This window comes from Desmodus rotundus, chromosome 4, assembly GCF_022682495.2.
Source record: "Desmodus rotundus isolate HL8 chromosome 4, HLdesRot8A.1, whole genome shotgun sequence".
Lineage (NCBI taxonomy): Eukaryota > Metazoa > Chordata > Mammalia > Chiroptera > Phyllostomidae > Desmodus > Desmodus rotundus.
In genome coordinates, this window is record NC_071390.1 from 3,291,234 (window position 1) to 3,315,322 (window position 24,089).

The window sequence follows — 24,089 nt, forward strand, 5'->3', positions numbered from 1 at the left end:
GAGATGCCGAAGACTGGTCATTGATCCAGAAGAAATCAGCGTACATTCCAATCAAAACATTTAATAAATCCACTTATACTGGGGAACAGAGTGTGGGGCCACAGCTCAAAACAAGAATAAACTGAGTCGAACTGGACAAGACCTGTAGAAGTGCCAAGAGGAGCGCAATGGCAAGTTCCAATTCGCTAATACTTTGGAAAGTGGAGAAGGCAGGGAGTCGTCCACAGAGCTACCCAGCCAGCCTTTCAGTTTACGCATCAGAGGAATATTCCCCACGTTAGTGCCTGGTCATGTGCGCAGGGGATGACGCTAGGAGGGACGTGTGAGAAGCACCCAGCGCAGCGCCTGGCCCTTCGGAGGAAAGGCCAGCCCGTATTTTCTCGGCTCTGGCTCCTACCGAGTGGGAGGGAGAGCAGGGCCTGAGCGGACTCCGCACACGGATGCTCTGTTCTGACTGCCCGAATCACGGCGCATGCGCAGAGATCGACCACACACAGCGCCGGGAACCGCGGCTGTATCGGTGCAGTCACACCTGCACACACACGCACGAGTAAATGGTAGACTGCACTCGCTGCAAAAGATACACTTCTCTGTGAAGTTGTACGTTAAGTAATTTTTGACAAACTGGATCTCTCTAACTCATTATTAATCTCAGGTTGCTTGAAGGGAGCCTTAATGAAAATGAGCGCTTGGTCAAGGGAAACCCGTCAGCCTGCCTGTGGCTAAGCCATCCCTTCACACAAGGAGTCTGCTTAAAATGACTTACACCCGTGGATGAGTAACTCTTCTAAAATATTGATTCTGTTCGGTATTCAAATGCAGAGATTATGCATGCTTGTCAGGAGATGAAGAATAGGGACGTCTGCGGGAGATCTTTGCATTTCACGTGGAGCACAGATGCGCGTTCTGTAGTCAGGCCTGCTTAAATTTCATGGCGAGCACAGCCACACTGACACTTGCCTGCATCCCACCTAAAGCTGATTTCACTCCAGCAATGTTCTCACATGTCCTTCGGGTGCTAACAAAGTACCTACTTCCATGGAAAAAGCAAGAATGCAACAAAGAGCTCTCCACCGGCCTCAGGCACAAAAGGAACATATTTCTTTGGAAAGCAACCAGCTCCATGCTGTGGGCACCTGCCGAGGTCCATTTACGTGACCCGGAGGGGCGGTTGGGACATCCGTGCCTGGTTTTAGTCTGCTTACCCTCTTCTTATGAGGGGTGTCTACAATATCAAGCTGAATTTGTGCAAACTGCCCACAGCCGCAGAGCCTGAATGGGGAGGGGGGTGGGATTCCTGGGGCTGAGACCCACAGCCTGCCCCAGACAGCTGGGGATGGAAGCCGAGGAAGCGCCAGAGGTGAAAATGTTCATTAACACCCAGGACCGAAAGGGAAAGAGCCAGCAGCCTATGAACCCGCAGGTGAAGATGCTGCCTCCGTGCTATTTCCATGGTGTGAATGAGTCACCAGTCCTAGTTTAAGGGACTTGAAAGTCTCATCAGCAACGTCATGGGTCACAATGTTTACTCCATTGGGAAGGGCAGAAAGTGGCACTAAAAGGAATTTCTTCATTTTCATAGTTGGATGCGGTGAACACAAGAGATCATGGGTACATTTCATCTACCAGAACTTCAGGGCGCGATGCTCAACTCACAGCATGCCACAACATGCCATGACATTCCATAACATTGCACAGAGTGAGGCAATCCCCATTCAATGGGCAGGGAGACGTGAAGTGCGAGACGGTCCAAGAGGGGACAAATCACATGTAATGATGACCCACTACACTGCGGCCAAAAGCAGCCCATTAAGGCCATCGGTCACAACCCCCAGAGCCCTCATTCACTGTGTCACTGCCCAACCGCAGGCGCGCGTTTTCAGTATGTGACAAATCCTGAAACCAACGTTTGGAGCTCATGGTGAGAACACACCCAAAACGAGTTAAGGAGGCTACTACGCTAAGTGCAACAAGCCAGTGAGTGAAAGACAAGTAACACAGGGTCTCACTGACAAGTGGACTCTGATGAACGAAATAAACTAACGAGCAACACAGAATCTAAGGCACAGAATCAAGGAGCAGACTGACAGCTGTCAGAGGGGAGGGGAAGATGGGGATGGGCTGAAAGAAGGGGAAGGGACTAGTCAAGGAACATATATAAAGGACCCGTGGACATGGACAACGGGGTAGGGGTAGCCTGAGGGAGTGGGGGGGGGGCGCTGGGCAGAGGGGAGCAAAGGGGGGAAAGCTGGGACAACTGTAATAGCATAAACAATATTTTAAAAAAATATTTGCTTGAAACTTTGAGTAACCAATTTCTCTAATAAAGTTATTACTTCATCTTGTTGGTGACTCCATGTCCAACTGTACATCCCAAATTTATTTTTTAAAAACACTGAATTTGAAGTTTCTTCCTTTAACCTACTGAAATGGCCCAACAGTGAGCACCTTGGAGAATAAGCACCACCCAAGTGAAAGCCAAGTTCAGGAAACCAAGAATGCTCCCTCTTCCGGCCAAGAAGGCCTCGGGACTGCTGGCGGGAGAGGGAGCAGGCCGGCTGCAGAGCCGGGACCACGGAGAGATGGGGTGGGTGGAAACCGTGACCAGACGAACCACACTCCAACCGCGTCCATTTTCATCGAGGGCCCCTGCAGTATGTAAAGTAGCATTTTAAAAAGAAGAATACTGAGCAACATTTAAAAACGATGTCTTCTTCCCTTTGGATCCCGGGAGAAATTTAAGTTGGGTAAGGAATGTGCTGCAGCACAGTTTGGGTTCCTGCTTTCCCATCAGTGAGGGGAACGCGAGCATGAACACGGAGAGCCCGGCAGGAGAGGCGGGGACAGCGCGCCCACACGGAGAGCCGCAGGGGTCAGAGTGCGCCACACGCAGAGTGGTCCCACTGGAGATGGGAGCCCTGGGAACCTGCAGCACAGCGGCATCCAGGCAACGACCTGTGCAGTTCTCTAAGGGCTTGAGAGTACAGAGAAAAGGAAATATTGATGAAAAATGAAAAAGTGTGGAAGTGAAAGTCTGTGTGTGACCTTAGAAGTCATCAAACTTTAACTAGAAATTTTTAAAAATTCTGTCTTCTTTGCATTTGGCACTTGGTGCTTGCTCCCCAGCAAACGGCAGCTTGCCGCCACACACATCACCCGTGACCTGAAACCAGTAATGGGTTTGGTAGGACAACTCAGAGACCACGGTGACAGTGTCACCACACCTGACAGCAGAACAGGAAGTGGTCTTACAGGTACATATGGACTATAGATTGCGATGGATTATTTCAAGAGTCGTTATTCAGGGAAGAAAATGTGCAATAATATCACTGAGACTGTACTGAAGAAGCATAAGGTGCTCTCTGAATAGGGCGTGATCACGGCACATTGCTATTCCAGTGGCCATTTTTACTTGCAGGCAGAACTGACCCAGGAAGAGATGAGGCCTACATCGGAAAGGCACACAGCGCCTGATGGACAACACCCTATGGTGAGCCTGAAGGCACCGTCTGCTTGGTGAGCGTTCACCATCAACAGGTGCCACTGCTGGTTGGAATCTGTCCCACGTGAGAGCCGAGCCGATGCCCCCCGAGTCCACCTGGAGGTGTGCATGAGGACGCAGGCTCCCAGCGTGGGTCTTGCTGGTTAACGCCACTTCTCACACAAGACTGTGATATCTGAGTCGTGCACGGTAAGCTGGAGTCACACTAAATTATAATGTGGGTTCTTGAGCAGATCTCAAGTTCACGCCAGCACCACAGACCTGGGCGGGGCGGGGCGACGCTGTATCCTGACATCCAGCGGAGTTGGGTTGGAATCTCAGCACTGTCCCTTCCCCGCTGTGTGACCTTGGCGGGATCATTCGCTCTCCTTTCTTCATCTGTGAAGAGCATGACAGTGTTTGTCCACAGTGTCTCGTGAGGACAAGAGGAGACACTGACGGGGACCAGGGGCTGGGCATTCGGGAGGCACACGCGAGGAGGACAGTCATGCCAGGCAGACACAGTATGTGGAAGGACAGGGGTGGCAGAAGCACAGGTTCCATTTCCTCCTTCTCCTCCTCACTCTTCCATGTCTGTGAAACCAAAGGTGGGGACAGAGCGCCACAGGGAAATCCCTGACCCGAGACCCCAAAGCCCTCGGGCCTTGTGCACACCAGGGAGGTGGCCTGGGGACGGGCCCCCACCAGTGTGGGCGCCAGCGGAAAGGGTTAGCAGACACTGACATGTGAAGGCAATCCCGATCCCTGCATGACCTCATTCCCGTCAAAGATACCCTTTGGCCTGGGCACATCGTCTGGTTTATGAGGAGTTGACTCTGGCAGGCTCCAAGAGATGCTGGCCTGTCCGGAATAGACTGAGTCCCTTAGCTACTGCCTCATCTGGAAGAGGTGTGCCCCCCAGATCAGACTTGGATGACAATGGAGAGAAGGGGCAGGAACTGACTGAGTGGAGGGAGAGCCATCACAGGCAGGGGCTCACCTGACAGTCACTTTGGGACATTGAAGGACGAGGTAGGATAGGAAAATCATGTCCAAAGTGGACTCTATGTGGTTGCATCCAAGAGTCACACAAAGTCCCAATAAGAAGTCTCCTCCCCCGCGGCAGGCCGTTCACAGACGCCCCTCTGTGCCCTTCGCTTGGGTTTTGGAGAAAGTGGCTTCAGCAGACCCACATCAATTTCACTGACTGACCAGCTGGTCATTTAAATGGATGACTTCTGGGGAGGCTCGCAGAAACTGCAAGCTCGCAGTGGAATGCCCAGTGTGCCAGAATGAGGCACACTGGGATGAGAGACCGTGCCGGCCAGTTCTCCCACCTGCATGCGACTGTGCAGCCCCGGGTGCAGAAGGGGCAGCAGCACAGAAGGGGCCGTGGTCTCCGGGATTCGTGTGCCCAAAGGCCATCACCCTCCTGAAGCTGACTTTTGCACTGCCCGGGTCTCCACTGGAATGGACTCGGCTGGCTTCTTGTGCGTGGCATTTCTGAGTGCCCTTCCTACTTCCCTGTATCAGCACCTAGCCCTTTGCCTCGCTGTGTAGTTCTCCATGTGAGCAAACCAAGACGTTTCTCTCCACGCTATGGTTGACAGACATCTGGTTCATTTCCAGTTTTGAAACTGAGATGGACCAGATCATTATGAACATGTTTTCATCCTCACCTAAGGATACATTTATTGATTTGGGAGGGAGAAGAAGGGAGGGAGAGAGAGGACATCAATGTGAGAGAGAAACATCAATCAACTGTCTCCCCCATGAGCCCCAACCGGGGATCAAACCCACAACCGTGTGACGTACGGGACGATGCTCCAAAGGAGCCACCGAGCCGGGGCACCATGAACGTTCTTGTATAGTTTTGACTCGTCCGTCCCTGTCCTTTTAAATGTGGGCATCGAAACTTCCTAAACCACGAGGCTGAAACTGCAGCCATTCTCTGAATAACACCCGCACACTTCCGAGAAGAAAGCAAAAGAAGAGACACTCAGACATTTTCTTAGTCAAGCATCCTATACTTTGTTTTTTATTCTTCAGGTGCTTTGATGCTTCTGCTTTCAGGAAAGCCTACTTTAAAAAATTGCTGTTTTTCCCTTTGCAAGGTCTTTTTCAGCAAAACTTTGAAGCAAAATGTAAGAAACTAATTTTTTCCTAAATGATTCCTGAGATGAATCTACTTTCTGCGAACTTCAACTCTTTTCCTGAGAAAACTGACCATCACGATTCATTCTGGACCCCGAGGACAAGCACACATCTCATCAATAAGAAATGTGCCCCGGGGGTGCGTGGGCAGGGATGGCGGAGCCCCAACTGGCCCGCCGGCCCCGGCACAGCACTGCCTTCGAGGAAGCAGCACCGGGGCCCACCAACCTCACCCACGCGGAGCCTCTCTCTAGAGCCCGCGGTAGAGTGAAACCACTTTCCCCCCGATGTGCACGCTTGTGAGGTTGAAGACGTGCCGGTAAGCAATGCAATAGGCAAATGGTGTCTTACTTCAAAAAAGCGGGAGTTATCCAAGATTTTAACAGACTCAGGAAAACAGCTATGAGTCCCCCGGACAATTGAAGAACTGACAGTAGTCTTGATGCTACTAAGAAGTCCAATTAAATCCCCTCCCGTAGAAGTGGAGTCTCCTAACCTGCCAATCACAGCTTTTCATTTTTCTCCCTAGAATCATACATCATGCGGCTCTCCCATTGCCCTGTCCCTGGAGCCACCATCTGGCCGGCTTACACTGCCACCTGTGGCTCTGCTCTGTGCTGCGTGGCGTGCATTTACGTGTATCTGTTTCCACTCAGGGCCCCTAAAATTTCCGCTTTCCACACCTCCGGCACAAATGCAGTGTCCTGGCAGCATGATGCACAGGGACGCGTGTAAGAGATAGAAGGCGGGTTAGGACTTGATGGATTAGCGGTAACGAGGGTGTGCAGAAAGTTCCCCGGACTGCTGGCAGAATTCCTGAGCCCACAGCCGCCACAGCACGTCCCCAGAGAGACGGAGTTGGAGGGAGCTACGGGGATGATCCCTCCCACCTGGCATTAAATGTCCCCAAGTCCTACACAACCTCCACATCGGTTCCCTTCCTGCCAGAACAGCGAGTTACAGGGTTCCAGGCTGCTCACACATCACCTAAAATGACAAAGAATAGAATCCTGTCTCTCCAGCCAACCCCCGCCAGCATCACCAACCAGCCAGCCAGGGAAGTAAATAGGCTGGAAGCCCGACTTCGGGGACCTGGGTTAAGAAGGGCTAATAAAGAGACCAGGTGCCAGAGCTGGGACGCACCAGGTCAGGACTCCCTTTCTGGGCATATATGGACGGCCGAGGATGGCAGACTTGATAACCCACAGGATGCTGAGAGGTGAGAAGAGAAAGGAGGGGACTTCAGGATGTTTTTCTTCTGGACTCTCTGCAATATTTCTGGAGTATCACCCCAAGCACTCACACACAGGCAAATGAAGCCTTTCCCGTAAAGCCATTCATGAAGAACAGACACTACGGGAAGCACAGTGCTTGGGCTCAGTTCAGCTCAAAGACAAGGATGGAGCCGTGGCCGGGCCCCGGGCTATGCGGGTGGAGCCGTGTGCCCCTGCAGCTGTGTGTGTCTGCAGTGAGGGAGAGCATCCCCCACACGGCCTCCCAATTATTTCCTGAGGCCCGTCACCGCCCTTGGATCCACCATTACCCCGTTCTTCCTTGAGAGAGATTCACACTAATCAATGTGGCTGCTGGTGAATATGTCCACAGAGGATGAACTTCAAACCCAAGCCTGAGAAAAATGCAGGGAGCCCAGAGACCTGTAGCCAGCTGGAGATTCAGGCCCAGGCCCAGGCTCCAGGGCCTGCCTGCCAGGATCCAGAGTGGGCCCCTGGCCAGCTGCTCTGAGCTCAGACCTACTCATTGGTAGGTTTGGGGGAGGGGGGCAGGGGTGCAGTTCCTTGCACGTCCTAGATCTCCTCCCATTTGAGCTTAACTTTGCCCTGAAACAGGTGTAGCGTATGCCACAGCATACACTGTGCATGCTGGTGTGTGATGGGGGGGGGGGGGGGGAAGCAGCTCTTGGTTAGGAGGGGCAGTGACGTCTGCCTGCTCTGGAGTATTCCTAAATATCAGGGGGCAGCAGACCTGGCAGGCGCTTCCTTCCCCAGGCGACTCACAACCAGCCTGTCCTCAGTCTACACTTATTGGGGCACCAGGTGGAATCCACAAGGAAACTTGCCCTTGACCCTCATCTCCACAGCAACCCTCATGTGAGGGGGCAGGGACACCTGGATTTCAAAGTCCTGCTGGACTGTGAGGGCTGGTACAGGAGATAGCCTCGGTGCGGGGTCCTCAGCAGCCCCTCCCAAGAGAAAGCGCAGAATGCCCTGCTGCCCTCCAGCTGCTCCAGAGGCGGCTCCAGGGTAGACTCAACAAGTTCCCGGGCCTCACAGCGCCGCCTACAGCCCAGAGATCCAGAGGACGCACCGCGGTGGAGCCCCGCGCGCAGGCGGCAGCCACTGGCGGCTCCTTCCACCGCCTCCTCCAGCTCGGGCTGGGGCTCCAGCGTCTGCGGGTGAGCGGGCGGGGGCTCCTTCACTCCCTCCGGATCCCCCACCCCACGCACACGGTTGGCCCTGCACCGCCCCCGCCCCCGCCCCCGCGGCCCGGGGCTCCGCCCGCTTCGGTGCCAGCCGGGCGCACAGGCAGCGGGCGTGCGCGGCTCTCCGGTGCCCTCTCCTCCAGGCTCCGTGGAGTAGCTGGGACCTGGGGGCCGCTGCAAGGACTTCCCTCCAGCTCCCTCCCCCGCTCCGCCCCCACCTCCCGGCCCAGGCTCCCAGATCTCCCCGAAGACAATTGCAGTAAATGAGGACATCGGAGGAGCAGGAAGCCGGGTGGCTGTGGCTGGCTCCACCACGCCGCGAGCTAGCAAGCGCGCGGGCGTCCCCGGAGCCCGCGGAGCTTCAGCCTCCTCGTGCGCGTAGCTGAGCCGGGCCGGAGGGACGCGAGCTGCGGCGCGGGGCCGGCCGGGCGGGCCGGGCCCGTGGCTGTGGAGGGGGCGGGTGAGGGGCACGCAGCCGACCAAGTCCCTGGAGCTGAGCCTTCCTCCAAGCCAGCCCCGCGAGCCTCCCTGCGGATGCCCTGTCCGGAGTGCTCCGTGCCGCGCCAGGCTTGTCCGGGTCCACGGCGAGACATGCCCCAGCCAGGCGCTGCGCCGACCTCGACTTAACTGTAAGCAGCGGAAGGTAAGCGGAGCCCCGCACGCCCTCCTCCCGCGTCCGGGTGCTCCCTGTACTTGGCCACAGGCAGAGCACCACCCTGACGGGCACCGACCCCGGCTAAGGTGCTCGCACTCACCCCCCGAGGGGCTTAGCGAGGACTCGGTGGCTGTGGGGCCGGGACGCTCCTGTGCAGTTGGAGTGGACCAGAACCGGGCGGGCGCAAGTGGGGGTGGGGGGCGAGGTTATGCAACTGGATGTGGTGTGGCTGGAAAACCGAGGGGCATCCGGCAACTTTGGTGATTGCCAGGGAGGAGCGGGGCTGCGTGGCTGCGATGTGGGTTCCCGACAAACGCCACAGCCTCATGAGTGCCCGACAGCCGTGGCCAGGCAGAACTGGAGGGATGGGGGCAGCTGTGTCCCCGAACGTTCCCAGGTTTTTAAGTATTTTCCAAACTAAAGCAAACTGGCAAGTAAGGCTGATTAACTTCGGGGGCAGGGGTAAGTCTGAGCAGAGGGGCCCTGGCGCTGGCCGAGGGGGGAGAGGTGCGAGCAGGAGGGAAGGCAGATGGCCACGTGAAATGCCTGTCCCCTCCGTGGCGCCAGGGCTCGCTCTGGTTGGCACCTTCCCCAGGGGCTGCGGGCTGGGGTCTGTGCCCACGGGGCTTTGGTCTCAGGCGCCCGGAGTCAGCCCGGACAGGCGTGGGAAACCAATCTGCGCTGCAGACCGAGCAGGCAGGCTTGCAGACAGGCGAGGGCAGGAGGGAGGAGGGCTTTTGCCGGCCAGCCAGGGCCAGGCCAGGGCAGCGCCTGGAGCCCAAAGTCAAGAGCCAGAGTGCGTCTTGCTGGTTCATGCTCGGTGTCAACATTTCTCAGATAAAGAGCCTGTCCCCATGACCTCAGCGTTCTACAACCCAAAAATGTGCCACAGGGAGCCGAAGCCCGGCTCGGGGGTGCCAGCAGGCGGGGAGGAGGGGCGCCTCTGGAGTAAACAGGGGAGAAAACGGGTGCCTTTGGCTCATCTACAGAGCAGGGCCCAGGCCCAGCCCCTCTCTGCTCCGGGTCTGGGCCTGGGGGCTGGGAGCCAGGTCAGGCCCCTGAGCCAGCAGCAGCCTTGAGGCCGTTGAATTTGACCTTGCCTGCTTAGGCACTCAAATCCTGCGGAAGCCTCCTGAGGTGAACTGGCCGGAGTGGGAAGGAACTTGGGGCTGGCCCTGCCTTGGCCAGGGACCCGGACGATCACTGCGCAAGTCTCCAGACCGAGGGCGAGGCCAGGGAACGCTTGCAGCTGTTCCCCGGGACACGGGTTTGCTGGGGGGTTACCCTTCCATGTGCCGGTGGGGGGAATGTCAAGGTTACAGGGCTGGGAACCTGACTGAAAACCAGCACCCGATCACCTGCCCTGGGCCGTTCCAGCGAGCAGCATATAGACGAACGTGCTCCAACCTCAGTCAGTCTGTGCTACAGACGGAGCCCAAAGTCACCATCCACGTTGCAGAGGCAGGAAGCGCAGGTGTTTACCCACCGCGCTGTGCTATTTATGACATGCATGTCCTGTTGCATCTTACTTTTCAGAGCAAAGTTATTTATCTTTGCCTTTTTTTTTTTTTTTTTGGCAAGAAAGATGAGCAAAGGCGTACAAGCAGCTCAGAGGAAAAATGGAAGTCCTGCCATCTGCATGCCTCACCAGATATTAATAATTTACTCTCCGTGTTTACTACCCACATTAGATGGCACTGCTCCTCGTGAGGGTTTTGTGAGAGGCGCGTTTGGAGGAAAAAAAACGTCTAACACAGCTACCACTAATTGCATGGTTTGGCATAAATTATGTTAGCTACGGAGAGTTTGAGCCCGTCTTCACTTCACAAAATTCATCATTTCCTTACAGATGCAAGGGGTCTGTTCAATGTCTGTGGCTAAATGAAAGACCTCTACTCACAGACAGGGCGCCCTTGGAAAGCAAGGTATGCCTTTAAACTTGCTAGGGTTGCCACGGCTCCGCTTTTTATTATTGTGACTAAGACGTCGGGCTTTGACTTAAACCAGGCCCATTATCCTATTGAGAAGCACCAAGCCTGGGTAAGAGAAAGGCAAAAGCCGGAAAGCTCCCTGTTTGCACAAAGAGCTTTTCAAAAGCCCTCTGGAAGGCCGGACCCTCTCTTAATCTATTGATGCGGGGGCTCCGCTCCTCTCCCACAATCTTTCCCCCAGGGCAGGAGAGGGGATTGTTGCTTTTTGTTTCTCCCTCTGTTAAGGAAAAGGAAATTAAGTAAATAAGTAAACAAATGAAAGCCTCGTGCATGAAAGGCATCCGTCTACCAGGAAGACTCCCACTGGTGGAAATAAGCAGTCAGAAAATGAAACTGCTTTTCCGAACTCACAGCGGAGTGCAGCAGAGCCGCTGGACAGATGCGCCCACTTAGCCAGACATTCGCATTCTCCTGCCTGCGCTCGCCCGTGACTGTCGTGACTGTCGCATTTAGAGAAACAACTACTGAACCCTCTTTTGTGGGAAGCAGAGTCCAGGCTGCTTCTTGGGGGTGGTGGTAGAGAAATCGCAGCTACCAGACAGCGGCACCCCTACGGGCCGGCATCGATTAGGATGGCTGAGACAGGGTCGCCCGGCCTACGTGACTCTAAAGCTCTGGGCCCACCAGGGAGCTGAGCAGGTGCGTGTGGAGGCTGACGCTCGAGCCAGCAGTGGCAACCCCTGAATGATGCACGGCTGAGGCCGCCACAGTCACCTAGAAGGGGGAGGCTGTTAGGACGCCCCAGGCGTGGCCGCTCCAGACGCCTCTGTCCTGCACGTGACACCTCGTCCCCACCGCAGTGCCACGGGACCCTTTATCCCCCAGCCCGAGATCCGCTGACATCATTCATCCAGCAGGCCCTTGTTAGTCTCCTCACAGATTTGATTTTAATATTTCATAACATTATTGAATGACTTCAATATTTTAAGGCAAAATTTGGGATGACTGATATGACATGACAACGCTTTTATTGCCGTGAAATTCGCAGGCCAACATGTGGATGAGCCTTTTGATCTGATACGTGAGCTAACCTATACCCTAAACGTGGTAAAACGCTGCAGCTTTTGATCAGTTTACCCACAAAGTACATTTTACGTACAGACTAAGTAGAGAGCAGACACTCGGTCCTGCGTTGCGGGGACGCAGATTCCTAAAAACAAGCTGTTTAGATGCCACGCCACGTCACAGAGGAAGGCACACCAAGTACAGTCCGAACCCCTGGCCCAGGTGTGACAGTGTATCTGTTTCAGAAGCGGAGGCGTGTGCGGAAGCTGACCCTTGAGCAACCCTAAGATGTCTCTAAGCAACCAAGAATCTTGACTCTCAGAGTAAGAAAAACGAGACTTCAGAGATAGTTGCTGGTTCCAAATCCAACCCCCGGGTCATCAGCCATCGGCACTGTCAGGCTGTGCTCGAGTCCCATGCGCCGTAGACGCCGTCCACACCGTGAAGGGCGAGTGGAGGGACGCGGAGGTATACAAAGATGCTATCAAGTGACACTCGGCAGATCTAAATAAAAACAAAACACTCTAACCTGAGAGCTCCGAGTCCTTCTGCCAAGTGCGTATTCCCAGCTCGAACTGGGGCAGGGAGAAAATGAACCAGAATGCAGAAAAGCATATATTAGAGACAAGAACAAAACCACGTTTCCAAATTATACACCTTTTGACTAATACCGTCTTTCAAAAGGATCTGGCAGGGACGGTCTCCAGAGTCGTCACTTGTGAGTGCTGCTTCTTTGGAGCACCAAGCTGATTATGCAAAGCGCGGTTCGTCCACTGCCGTGCGCGTTTGCCCTGTGACCCGCTGCTGTTAGGAAGTTTGAGAGAGGACCACACTTCCCTACTGTAGGGCCACCCAAGTGACAACTACTCGAGCCACAACGGGGGTGAGGAAACTTAAACAACTTAGCAGGGAAAATGCTGGCCCAAGTTTATGTTGCAGTTATTATGGAAAATTCCAATTCAGTCCTTAATAATCTAGCCGTGGGTATCAAATGAGCTGCAGTGAACAACAGCATGCGAGGGACACGGGAAGGAGACGATGGGATGCTGGAAAACACTACCGGCAGCCCACAAATACAAGTCACTCTCTCGGCCTCCATCCTCCGGAGAGAAAGGGGGGCTGAGGGTCAGGGGCCTCGCTCCAGCGGCTCGGCTGGGGGTGTACCGTGCGTGCGGCTTCATTTCACAGGAAGCAGTCAGAGCCTCCTTGGAACAGTGGTGGCGGTGGCAGGCACAGGGAACACACGCACATGGCTTTGTCCAGAGGGGACCGTGGCTTGTGCAGATGTGCTGGGAGGGAGCAGCTGAGGCCATGGCCACTGGAGACGTGGCACCAGTCTGAGCGGTGGGTCCTCGGGAAGCTCCAGTCCAGGAGGGAGGAGGCGGCAGGGAGGGCTGGGAGAAGGCAAAGGGCTCCTCTGGAGGCTCCCAGAGGGCGTGGCACCCGGGCCTAGACCAGGCAGAGAGGGGACTCCTGCGCCCAGCACACGTGCTTCCTAGGGCTCTGCCCAGCGGTCAGGTGCTCGGACCGGGGGACTTGTAGAGGAAGAACGGGAGGAGACAGTGGGGAAGGCTCAGGTAGGAGACGGGAGAATGAGTTGAAAAGCCAGGTGAAGCCAGTTTGAGGAGGAACCAGCAGGACAGGCAGTGGGGGACCATGGAAGGTTTTGACAATGACACATTCCCACAAGATGACATCTTGATAGAGACAAACCAGAGAAAAGGCGCTGGAGCCCAGTGGACAGGGTGTGACCAGGGAGAATGAACTGGTACCAAGGGTGACTGATGGCCCTGGGCACGGACGTAAGGGGGCAGCTGTGACAGAAACACCCTGGTGGCAGACCTTGGTAATGTGGCAACGTGCAAAGGAATGAAAGAGGCGGCCCCGGGCACGTGAGGTGGTGGTGGGTGACAAAAATGGCAACAGGGAAGTCAGGGAGCCAGCGGGTTTCTGGGGACAGATGTGCACTGTTAGCAATCTGAGCTGGACTCTAGAAATAATATTCCCAGTTAAAAGCGCAAGTGTTTCATCATCTCTTACTTCTTAGGACTTCCAAAAGGAATGCTTTCGAAGGGCAGAGACGCGGAGCAAGGGCGTCCCACATTGAGAACGGATGCAGGACCGGGGACAGCACTATCTAGTAGCAGGTTCACTGACCACATTGAAGGCGCCCATTCACAGTACACCTGGCCCGTGGTTTTGCCAGAAACCCGGGGAATCCAGACTGCACAACAGTTTTCCTCTTCCAGATTCCACAGTGCCCTTTACTCCAGGGAGCGTGAGGAGGCGGGCTCCGGAGAAGCCGGATGTAAAAAGGACAGCTGCGTTCGGACGTACCTGTTCCTCTCGTCCAGCCACTCAGTTTAGGAGGAAAACCGTGTATCAAAGATGTGGGGTTTTCTGCTACCAAACTCAGCCTCAGAGTTTCCTTTGGTAAAAATTCACATGGGGAGAAGCTTAACTTGTAGAGAAGGAATGTGTTGGAGTTCACTGACCTAGTGTTAGTGTCCCAGAAAGATGCGAGAAGAAATGAGAAACTCAGTCTGCCTCTGAGATAAATTAAACGCTCTCATGTAATTAAATGCCCCCAGTGCCGACAGCCGCACTGAAAGCAGCGTGCACGAGGGTTTGACCAAAGTCCTGGGGTGCCCCCAGGTCAGCCCCAGAACCAGCAGGGGCCTGCCTCTCATTGACATCCCGACTCCAACCCCGTCGGCCGGTCGATGTGCCAGGCCCGTCCATTTGTCACTTTGTTTTAATCGATACCAGAGTGTTACATAAAGGCTCGCTTTTCCCCTTTTCTTCTTCTTCTCTCTTCCCTGTTGAAATCACGTGGCACAAAAGTTTCCTGTTCGTCATGCAGTCCAGACTCAAATAGCTCGGAGGGTGTGGCTAGGGATCGCCCCCGAGAAAAGTTCACACCGCGTGCGAGTGTGGACAGCACAAAGTCAAAGTGGTGCTGAAAAGGATAAGTTTCTCCCTCTCACACCGCGCCCATCACCGGACTTCCTGGGGCGCTGGATGAGCCCGAGGGTGGGTGCTTTTCTCATCCACGGGTGCCGTGTATGTGTGTGTGTACACAGCAGCTGCGGGCTCGAAGGCTTCCCCGGAAGTTGTTCCCACCCTTGCTTCATTTGTCTTGTTCTTGCTCAGTGTATTTGGCGCCCTGTGTGATACTGACCCTCCCCTGAGTATCTCCTTTATCGGTTATGCCTGTGGATGTGCTAGTGTGGCAGAAATCCCTGGGCTGGGCTGAAAGAGGGGACTTGGCATCTGGGTGGACCCCTGGCTCTCTGACCACACCTTCGATTCTCACTGGACCTGGGTTCGGGGGGAGGGAGCTGTTGGAGGCCCTCTCCCTCTGTGGGTGTGGCTGTGGCGGAGAGTGGGCGGTAATCCAGGGCTCTGGGCTCTCAAGTCCTTCCTAGTGGCCGTTTAAATTCTCCACTGAAGCATCAGCCCGAACTCCAGATCTAAAGAGTTGGTGAAAATGACCACTGGCGTGCCCAGCAATAAAATAAAAGCCAAGACGACGTTTTCATCAGCCGTGCATGGTGGAAAGCTTCCAGGCGGCTCTCAAGCGTGTTTCTCTCAAGGAATGTACCCAGCGTCATCCATGTTATACATGTCACGGTCCCAACTGTGGTGCCCTTGTCATTGTCACTTCATTGCCAGCAGCAGCGGCACCCGGACCCCATCCTGAGGGCTGCATGGGCTCCGTCTGCAGAGCCCGCACCACCGTCGGAGGTGGGAGAGCTGTGTCCAGGTGGCACTGGCCGGGGCTGCACTCCTGGTGCTGCCAGTCTCCATGGGCACCGACTTGCCGGGTAGAGCCTCTGTTTCCCCACCTTTACGACGGTGTGAGAACCCACGCACGGGGGGCAATGGCACCGGGCTTGTGGGGTGCTAGCTCAGGGCGTCACCTCCCGTCTCCCAGCTGACAGATGTGCTCGGGGTTCTGTGCAGCATTGTGGGAGGGCCAGGACTGAAAACCGGGTGGGCGGTCTCTAAAGTCCAATGCTTCGGCATCATAGGAGGCCACGGAGCCAGGGATCGCCGCGTCAAGCACAGACCGCGGAAGGTGAGGACGCGACACACAAGACCGTGAGGACAGACCCCTCGGCAGTACACAAAACCCTACACGTGAAGTCTGCAAGTGAGCCACTCACCCCGAGACGGGCACTACCGAGCGATCTCATGGCCCAGATGCGTGGTTTTGGAGAGCTGCCTCCAGCCGCGGAATTCCTGGGGGAGGAACAGAATTCTAGGTGCTTTGCAACCTCCACCAGAAACATCGAAGAACGAAGGTGTGTGTAGTATCCCCTTCCTGCTGTGGACCTGCCAGGGGGCAGTGTACTTGGAATTTGTCACTCGATAATCAGTCGACAGTGCACAGAGGCTGTCGTTTAAACCTGACCATGACTGCTGACTCACTACCCTCCCCTACCTCCCCAGAAAGTGAACCTGCCCTCGCTGCTGACACACAGTGAGACCCAGTGAGGCCACGGACAGGGCGCCCTGCCGCCGCCACCGCCGGGACTCCTTTGCTGATCTCCCCAAATCTGGCCGAGTCCCAGGTTCATTTTAGGAGAAAAGGGAAGGGGCCAGCCCTCCTCGCTCCCCTAGAAGGGACATCATTCACTCATCCTGTTGTTCAGTGAACACTTAAGGGCCCCTCTTCTCTCCACGCATTGCTCTAAGCACTGGGGACAGGGCAGGAAATAGCAGAGGGTCGGGGGTGGGGAAGGGCAATGAAGTGGACTCTGTGGGCTGTGGCTCTTCATCACGGGTGAATGACTAAAATAGCCCCCACCGCCTTGCACCTTTCCCCAGAAACGGGCTGACCGGCACGGGTTGGGGACCCGTGGACTTTTTCTAGAGAGCCGGGCTCATGGAGGGAAAATGTATGTTATCTTCCTCTCCGTGGGGGCACAGCCTCTCTCTGGGTTGGAGTCTCCCCTGTGTCTAAACTGCTTTCTTAAGAAACAAAGTAACAAATGCAGGACTTGTCAGAGGTCCCACTGCCTCCGTACCCGTGTTCTCAGCCAAAGCTTCCAGAAGGCCAAAGTGTAAAGGGGTCATTTGATGTTTCCCTAAGTCGTGTGCTCGCCTTGGGAAATGTATCTACAGGGTTCCGGCGTTAACGCGGAGCCGTCCCATCTCCGGCCCGGCTCACCCACTACGGCGCTGTCTCTTCCTGAGCCTGCACAGCCTCATCCTGCGGTTCTCCTTCCCTTTCCCACAATCCTGCTGAAGAACAAGGCTGTCTGTTCCAAGGAGCTGCTGGGCAGAACCCGGAAACAGAAACTTACAGTCTGATTGTTCATGAGACGTAACCTGTGCTTCACCGAAAGGCCACCTGGAGGGGCCCTGCTCGGTCGCCTGGACTGTTGTTTTGCCCCTGCAGGAACTGTCCAGTTCCATTCTGGACAGGAGGGGACGGGGTGTTGTAACTGCCCCCCTCAGGAGCGGTGGGAAAGCTGACAGGGTGGCCCCTCCATCAGCGGGACAAGCGAATCTGCGCTGGGTCACCGTGGGCAGCGTGGGGTGGACCTGGACCTCCTGTCCTGAGCTGCGGCCCTGCCGCTCCTGTGTCTGTCTGTCTGTCTGGTTCTCACCCTCCTGTTGTCTCTCTCTCTCTAGGTCCTCATTTCTTTTCCTTCCTTTCCATGTTCATCTTCACAGACGCAGAGTAATGTAGAATTATATTTCTAATCACCGATTTTGTTTCTTGAGTATAACTCTACATTCTGTGTTCTCAAAATAAGTTATTCATTTCATTCGCAACCACTGTGCCCACACTCCCCTCCCCAGTCACCTGACCCAGAGGTGCACGCGGGCCCCTCAACTGATTTTCCCCTGAAGGCCTGTGGCCCCCCTTCCTCTACAGTATTAGCCAGAGCCCCACGACGTGGCTGCGACTAGCCAAGACTCCACACTCTGAAACGCTCGCGTTATTCCAAGCTACCGAAGTTTTTAAATGAAATTCGTAATTTATTTTGTCACAACTGCATGTCTCCCCCAAGAGGAAAGGGCGTGAGAACACCGAGGTCACAGTGGGAATGGAAAGGAAGAAATCCATCAACTGGTGAAGCAACAGGGAGAAAAAACAAACCCCCTGGGACTTGGTGGGGACTGGGTGCAGGGAACGAAATGGGGAACGAAGCCGGTAAGGCATTGCCGCACCTGCCGGGAGTCCTCGGAACGACGGGGATGAGCGACCACACTGTCCCGACCTGAGGCACAGCCCCTCCATGCCCCTGTAAGCCAGTTTAGTCCTGCATGTGAGCACAGCAGCTACATTTCTGGGTGGGTTAGGGACCACCCCAGGGCCTCAGGCCATTGCTATGTGTGAGACCACCTCTCAGGAAGGGCCACCAAGTCCTCCAGGCCACCAGAGACGCTGCTGAGCTTCCTATACACAAGGACGGGGTTTGGGGGTGGGGGGATGACTTCATGACTTTTTCTGATATAGTTACAATTGTCATGCATGGACAAGACAGAGGTTCACAGCAGCTGCTGGTGACGGAAAGAATGGAAGGACCGACTGAACCGACCTGGCAGGAGGGAAACCACCACCAGGTTTGAGGGGAAGTAGGGTTTATGAAAGCAGTAAAACATGACAGCTATTTGGGTATCATAGTTTGACGGGTGCGATGTACGGACACCTTGGGTTTCTCTTCTTTTTCTCCCCACCCCTCACAAGGGCATTCTGGGCCCTGAAGGCTGAGACTCCGCCCTAAGTGCACCAGCCAAGAGGAACTAACTGTCAGTTGCTTCCAAGAACAGTCCGCCAGGTCCCAAGTCCAAGGGGAGATACTCTCTCTGCCCAGGCTGAGTTTTGTCCTGACTAGTAACAGCCCTCTCAGGGGGGGAACTCTCTTCTGCAGTTCCCCGTCAGATGCAGTGGGAGGAAAAAGAGGCTCTCCCACTTCATGTGGCGGGTCTTCATTCTTGCCCCTTGTTCCACGCACATTAAACCGTCCCTACATCGTTTTTAGCCCAAGAACCAGAGCTGAGTCTGGAGACATCCAGCCGAGACAGCCCGTCCACATGGACCATGGCTGGCACAGTGGCGGGAAGACCATACATACGAACTCTGCCTTCGGCCTTTTGTTGGGACTGTGCACCGGCGGTCTCAGGGGAGGACTTGCTGTCCACTACAAATAGGAAGCTGGCATGAGAAATGCTCGTTTCCCCCATCTTTCCTGGCTTGCTGCCTCCACTGTGAACCCGAGACCTTGCAAAGCCTACTCCGTGGCTAGGCCGAGGAACACGGGAGTTGGGGGGGTGCCGCCATGAAAGTTCAAGGGGGTCTGTTGTGACGGCAATAGATGGGTGTGCGCGTGGCCCTGCCTGAAGGACAGGTTGTGCCTTGAACACTGATTTCACCTGCAGCAAATGGGTCCCTCCCAGCAGGAGTCCTGCCCCGGGGTGTCCCAACAGGGGGTCCTGAGATTCAACTGGGAGAAGCCGCAGGGGAGAGTCTCTTTTAATGTAGTGATTTCTTAGAAAAATCAATGTGCTAATTTTAGCTTCAGATATACCATAAGTCAAAACATATCATTTAGTAAGAAATACGTGTGGATTGGTCATAGCTCATTAAAAAGGCAAAATGTGCCCAAAGCCCATTGCGGTAGGTAGGTACGTGCGTGCACACGAGTGAGCCTCCCGTAAAGTCAAAGAAAGGGAGGCCACCTCTCCTGCGGCCCACCAACTCCCAGCGCTGTGGGCCCCAAGCTACCGGGTGGTTGTGGCTAAACTACCTGGAGCCATCCAGGAAATGGAGCAGTGGGGCACTCGCCACAGTCATCTAACGCACCTGTAAGCTATGTCGACACTACAGCGTGTCTGACATCTCCTGTAACTTCCATGCCCTGGGGGGCGGGGGAGGAGCAGGGAAGCTACTAATCTTGTGTATGATTTGGGTGGGTTGTTGGAACCAGTCTTTTTGGACTCTCTTTGTTAGCAAAGCCAACTGCTGCAAATAAAATCCTTTACACTGAGGTAACATCCCATTTGGAGGCAGCATATTTTTCCAGTTGATTTTCTCCAATACCATAAAATTTTGCTAATTCATTTCTACTAATTTAGATTCCACTTGCACAGAAAATGAGCAAGGGTTAACGTCAGTAGAAGTTGAGACTCAGAGATCCAAGTACATAGTAAAACACACACGAAGAAGAGAGCCGGTCTTTTCCGACCTTGTAAACCCTCAAGGCCACATCCCAAGCACCCGTGTAGGGAATGGGTGCTCGCTCAGCTCCCTTGGCTCCTGCTCAGGAGATGTGGGCCAGCGGGAGTCCAGAGGGCCACAGCGCTTTACGTCCTGGGGCTGGAGGAACTGACTACAGGCTTTCTGTTGGTTGAAATGGGCGTTCTGGAATCACAGATGTGAATGAACTAGGGCCCGACCCGGGACAGTTTTCCTGCTGCCGCAAAACCTGCCCTGCGAGCCGAGAGTGCCCTCTGCCAGCCACGAGGGGAGTCTCCCCGCAGGGCCCCACTGGTCAGGAGAACAGGAAGGGCCCTGGAGGGGCCTCCGTGGAGGAATCGCAATGCCCAGTCCGGGCAGTGCTCTCCCTAAAACGCTCAGCCTCCGAGGGTGGGGGCATGTACTCGTCACCCATTTCAGTCCCCTTAATCAGCGACCTCTGAAGAAGAGACCAAATGTCTGGAAAAATGTCATTTCGGTGTAGTAAAGAAAATTAAACAGGATAATGAATCTAACTAAGACACCGTCCAGAATCCATGAGCAGTTAGCTGGGCCCCGAGGAAAGGAGGGCCTGCGTTTGGGAGGGATACTGCACGCCCAGAAGCAGGCCTCACAGTTAACTGTTTCACCCCAGGAAGGGGCCCGCCTCCTGGGGAGCTTCTGCCTCGCCTCCCCTGCCCTCCGTCTGTCCGGGAAGCTGCGTGTTAAAGACCAGCTTGTTCACTTCGCCCCCCCACCCCCGCCCCCGCCCTAACATTCAGGCATTCCCTCGGCATATGGAGAAAAATGCTGACCCAGTTACTCTTGAGTTCCAGCCAGCATCTTCGACTCCAAGGTGTCTCCACAGCAGGAAGGCCACTGGAAAAACCAATCACATCAAAGGGTCCCTTTGCAGACTCATCCGACTGCTTGCCCAGCTTATCTTCACACAGGGACGAGACGTGGGGCGGCGTGGCAAGGCCGTGACGCTCACCAGCCCCCACCGCCAGGCACCTGCAGCCTGCCCCATGGACCCCAGCACGGCTGTGCTGGCCCCTCTCTGTCCGTCCATGCCAGCACTTGAACAATGGAGCCGACCCACCCACGGGAAAACCAAGGGAGTTCCCTTGTCAGCTGCAGACACCCTCGGTGTTTCCTTCACACCATCCACACAGGCGACAGGTCAAGCCCATTTGGCTTCTAACGAAGACAGACGGACGTCTCATCCCAACAGCAGACACTTCTTCCACTGAATACTCGCTGGCTCACCCAGCCCGTGCACACCCACCTGTGGACGTGTGCACAGGAGTAGATGAACACACCTATGCACACAAGCACACACACAATCGATACTTTGAAATTCATTTCTTTCTAATGCATTCCAATATAATTCAAGGCCTCCTCAAAATAATAAAAGATGACCTTGGGGAGACCGCTTCTACTCAAATCCAGTGATTTGGGGGTTTTCTTATTCTGATGCACGTGTTCGCACTCCCCGGAGGCCTGACCCTGTCCTTCTGCCTCGGTGCAGACACACTCTGCCTGTGGTTTTGTGACTGGCGAACAGCTGCAAGCCCCCTTCTGGGCACCGGAGGGGAAATCACCCTTCCGGGGCGCACGGCCTGAGCCGGCGAGGACCATGCTTGTTCACTGTCTTCCGGTGTAATGGGGTGGGCTGCTCTCTCTCGCTTTACGCTGTTTTCGTAAGTGATTTTTCTGTGACATTAAATAATCTGCACAATTATCACTCAGCGGCCACACCAGTGCATGTACAGTTTAAGAGCCACCGACCTACTGTTAGGCATTCGGCCGCTTCTCCGTTTCACTCTTTCACAGCTGGAATAAACACGCGCATTATATAAGCTATCAATTTAAAGCAGCAGGCAGAGAGGACTGTCCATCACTAGTCTGAAGGTGCAGGGTTTATACACTTACCACTCACATTTGATTGTGAAATTTAACTTGAGGGAAACTGAGACATTTGCATTCCGAGCAGCTCCCCGCCGCCCCACGGTCCTGGAACCAGAGAGGCACAGCCAAGGAGAACCACTTCCGGCTTGGAACGGCACAGTCCAGTGGGCTCTAAAACACGATTTTCGTGTGAAAAATAAGCTTCACGAACTCCTGCTGTTTTAGAGCCACGAGATTAACTTCCGGAACCAGAGCCTACGCTTCTGTGGGGCGGCCCCACCAAAGCAAGCTGTGGCGGATGACGCCACGCTGGCTTCACGTGTGGTCCGAGGCAGCCTGCACCGAGCCTGCGCTCCTGGCCTGGCGCCCCACCCAGTACAGTGTGGCAAAGGGCCAGGGAACTGGCCAGCTGTTGGATGCTTTTGGAAGTTCATCGTGGCTCGTGGCAGGTTACGAGTTTCCCAGGACAGGAACGGTGGTTTCACGTGTGGGGTTCCAAGGGCTACAGGACGCAGGTGAAGAAAAACGTCTTGCGTCACGGCCTCTCCGTCGGCGGCTTGAGGAGACTAGGACGTCCCCAGGAGGCGGCCGTGAGGGTCAAGGAGAAGGTGAAAAGGGAGTGAAGAGGAGGATGCTGGCTTCGGGCTGGGACACAGGGCACGTGGCCTGAATGATGACCTCACCTGGAGCACGTGTATGCTCATTGGTAGGAATGCACGTGCCGGAAGGTTCCATATGTCTCATGGGCTCTCATCTACAGAACACCACCTTTTCTCTCATGACAAAGTCATTTTCTTATTGGGGAGGAGGTGTCTGCATTAACGTGAAAGGAATTCTTGATGTCCAGGAAAATCCTATTGCAAAGCTTTAGAAAAATGTCATCCAGCCATCAAAAGGAACTCAACCTTATCTGAAGTCTTAATAAGCCGACCGCAAAAACTCCTTGGCATCTTCCCTCCCCGTGCAGATAGGACAAACTCAGTCACTATCACTTTAAAAAAAGATTCAGCCACAACCAACTGAACTTTTAAAAATTCCTCTTGATCACCACCATTTTTACTTACAAGGAAATGATTTTTCTATAATTAGCAACTCCCTGTAAAACAGAGAAGAACTGAGGAATTTTTTTATTATTATTCTTTGCCACTGGCAGTTAATTTTCCTGATTTGTTTTATTAGTTTGATGGTTGGGTCCAAGACTCAGAGTATCTTTCAGACCAGCACACTGACGTAAGAAAATTATTTCGCGCAGTTCCTGGCAAAGCGCGATGATGAATAGCATCGTAGAACAAACTTACTCAGACACACATTTTTCAATGGTGGCAGGGAAAAGGCTGAAAAATTACTAGTAAATTGCTTTTTGTAAAAATGCTCTCCCTTTCCAATTTCCCCACGTGTGACGGTCCTTGGCAGAAAGGCGGCACATGCGTGCTCACACACATGGACAACACAGGCAGTAATGGACGAGCAGGAGTGAGCCCGAGCGAGGGTCCGGGTTCCATTTTCTTGTTGTTACACCCCTCAGTCCCCCACACTCTCCCCGACACCAGATCTCGTGTGTGTAACCTGTGGGGATAAGTGTCTCTGAAAGATGCCTGTCATCCGTCCTCAGCAGGCATGCTCTGTCCCACCCACGACTCGTGACCTAGTCCTCCCAAAACGGAGCCAGGATATCGCCTGTGCCTTTTCTTTTCCTTTCTCTAAACGACTGCTCAGTATTTTTGAGTTTCAGATGGCAAAGGTCTTAAGTACCCTCAGCATCTAGTGACGCATCAAAGACCAAAGAAGTCTTGTCCACTGGCTTCTGCCAACGTCCCCCACAACTGACTGTTTCGGAGTCACTGTTTTGTCAGCGGACACACAGAGGCTGGCTGCGGGGTGAGGAGGTGCCTGCTGCTGGTTCAGCCCAGAGTGGGGGCTTTCCTAGACGGGGGTTCAGAACTGGTGCCTTTAGGACCCCTCTGCCCTCTGGGAGGGGGGGACCTGCCATCGGTTCCTGATCCTTGACTTTGCTTTTTCCCAAGCTTTACCATTCGGGTCACATACTGGCCACCCAAGGGGGAAAGGCCTAATGTGAAGGTTCTCAGTGGTGGGTGGCTATGCCCCCAGGGTCACGTGACAGCATCCAGAGGCACTTCTAGCTGTCACACCGGGGATGGGGGACTCCTTAGACCTAGTAAGTAGAAGCCAGAACACTGGCACATGTCCCCCACTGCTCAGGAGAGCCCCCACCACAGAGAAACACCCAGCCTGAAGTG

General features: G+C 54.6%; 2 protein-coding genes across 4 annotated transcripts in view; one reads left to right on the forward strand and one right to left on the reverse strand.

Annotated features, from left to right (window-relative positions):
• DOCK1 (dedicator of cytokinesis 1) overlaps positions 1–24,089 on the reverse strand; it is a 374,752-nt gene that overhangs the window by 151,287 nt on the left and 199,376 nt on the right. The window lies entirely within an intron of this gene.
• Positions 8,695–24,089, forward strand: part of INSYN2A (inhibitory synaptic factor 2A) — a 52,190-nt gene continuing 36,795 nt past the window's right edge. The window contains exon 1 of the mRNA XM_024555461.2: positions 8,695–8,718. The gene's annotated coding sequence lies outside the window, so the exon portion shown is untranslated. The remainder of the gene's footprint in view (positions 8,719–24,089) is intronic.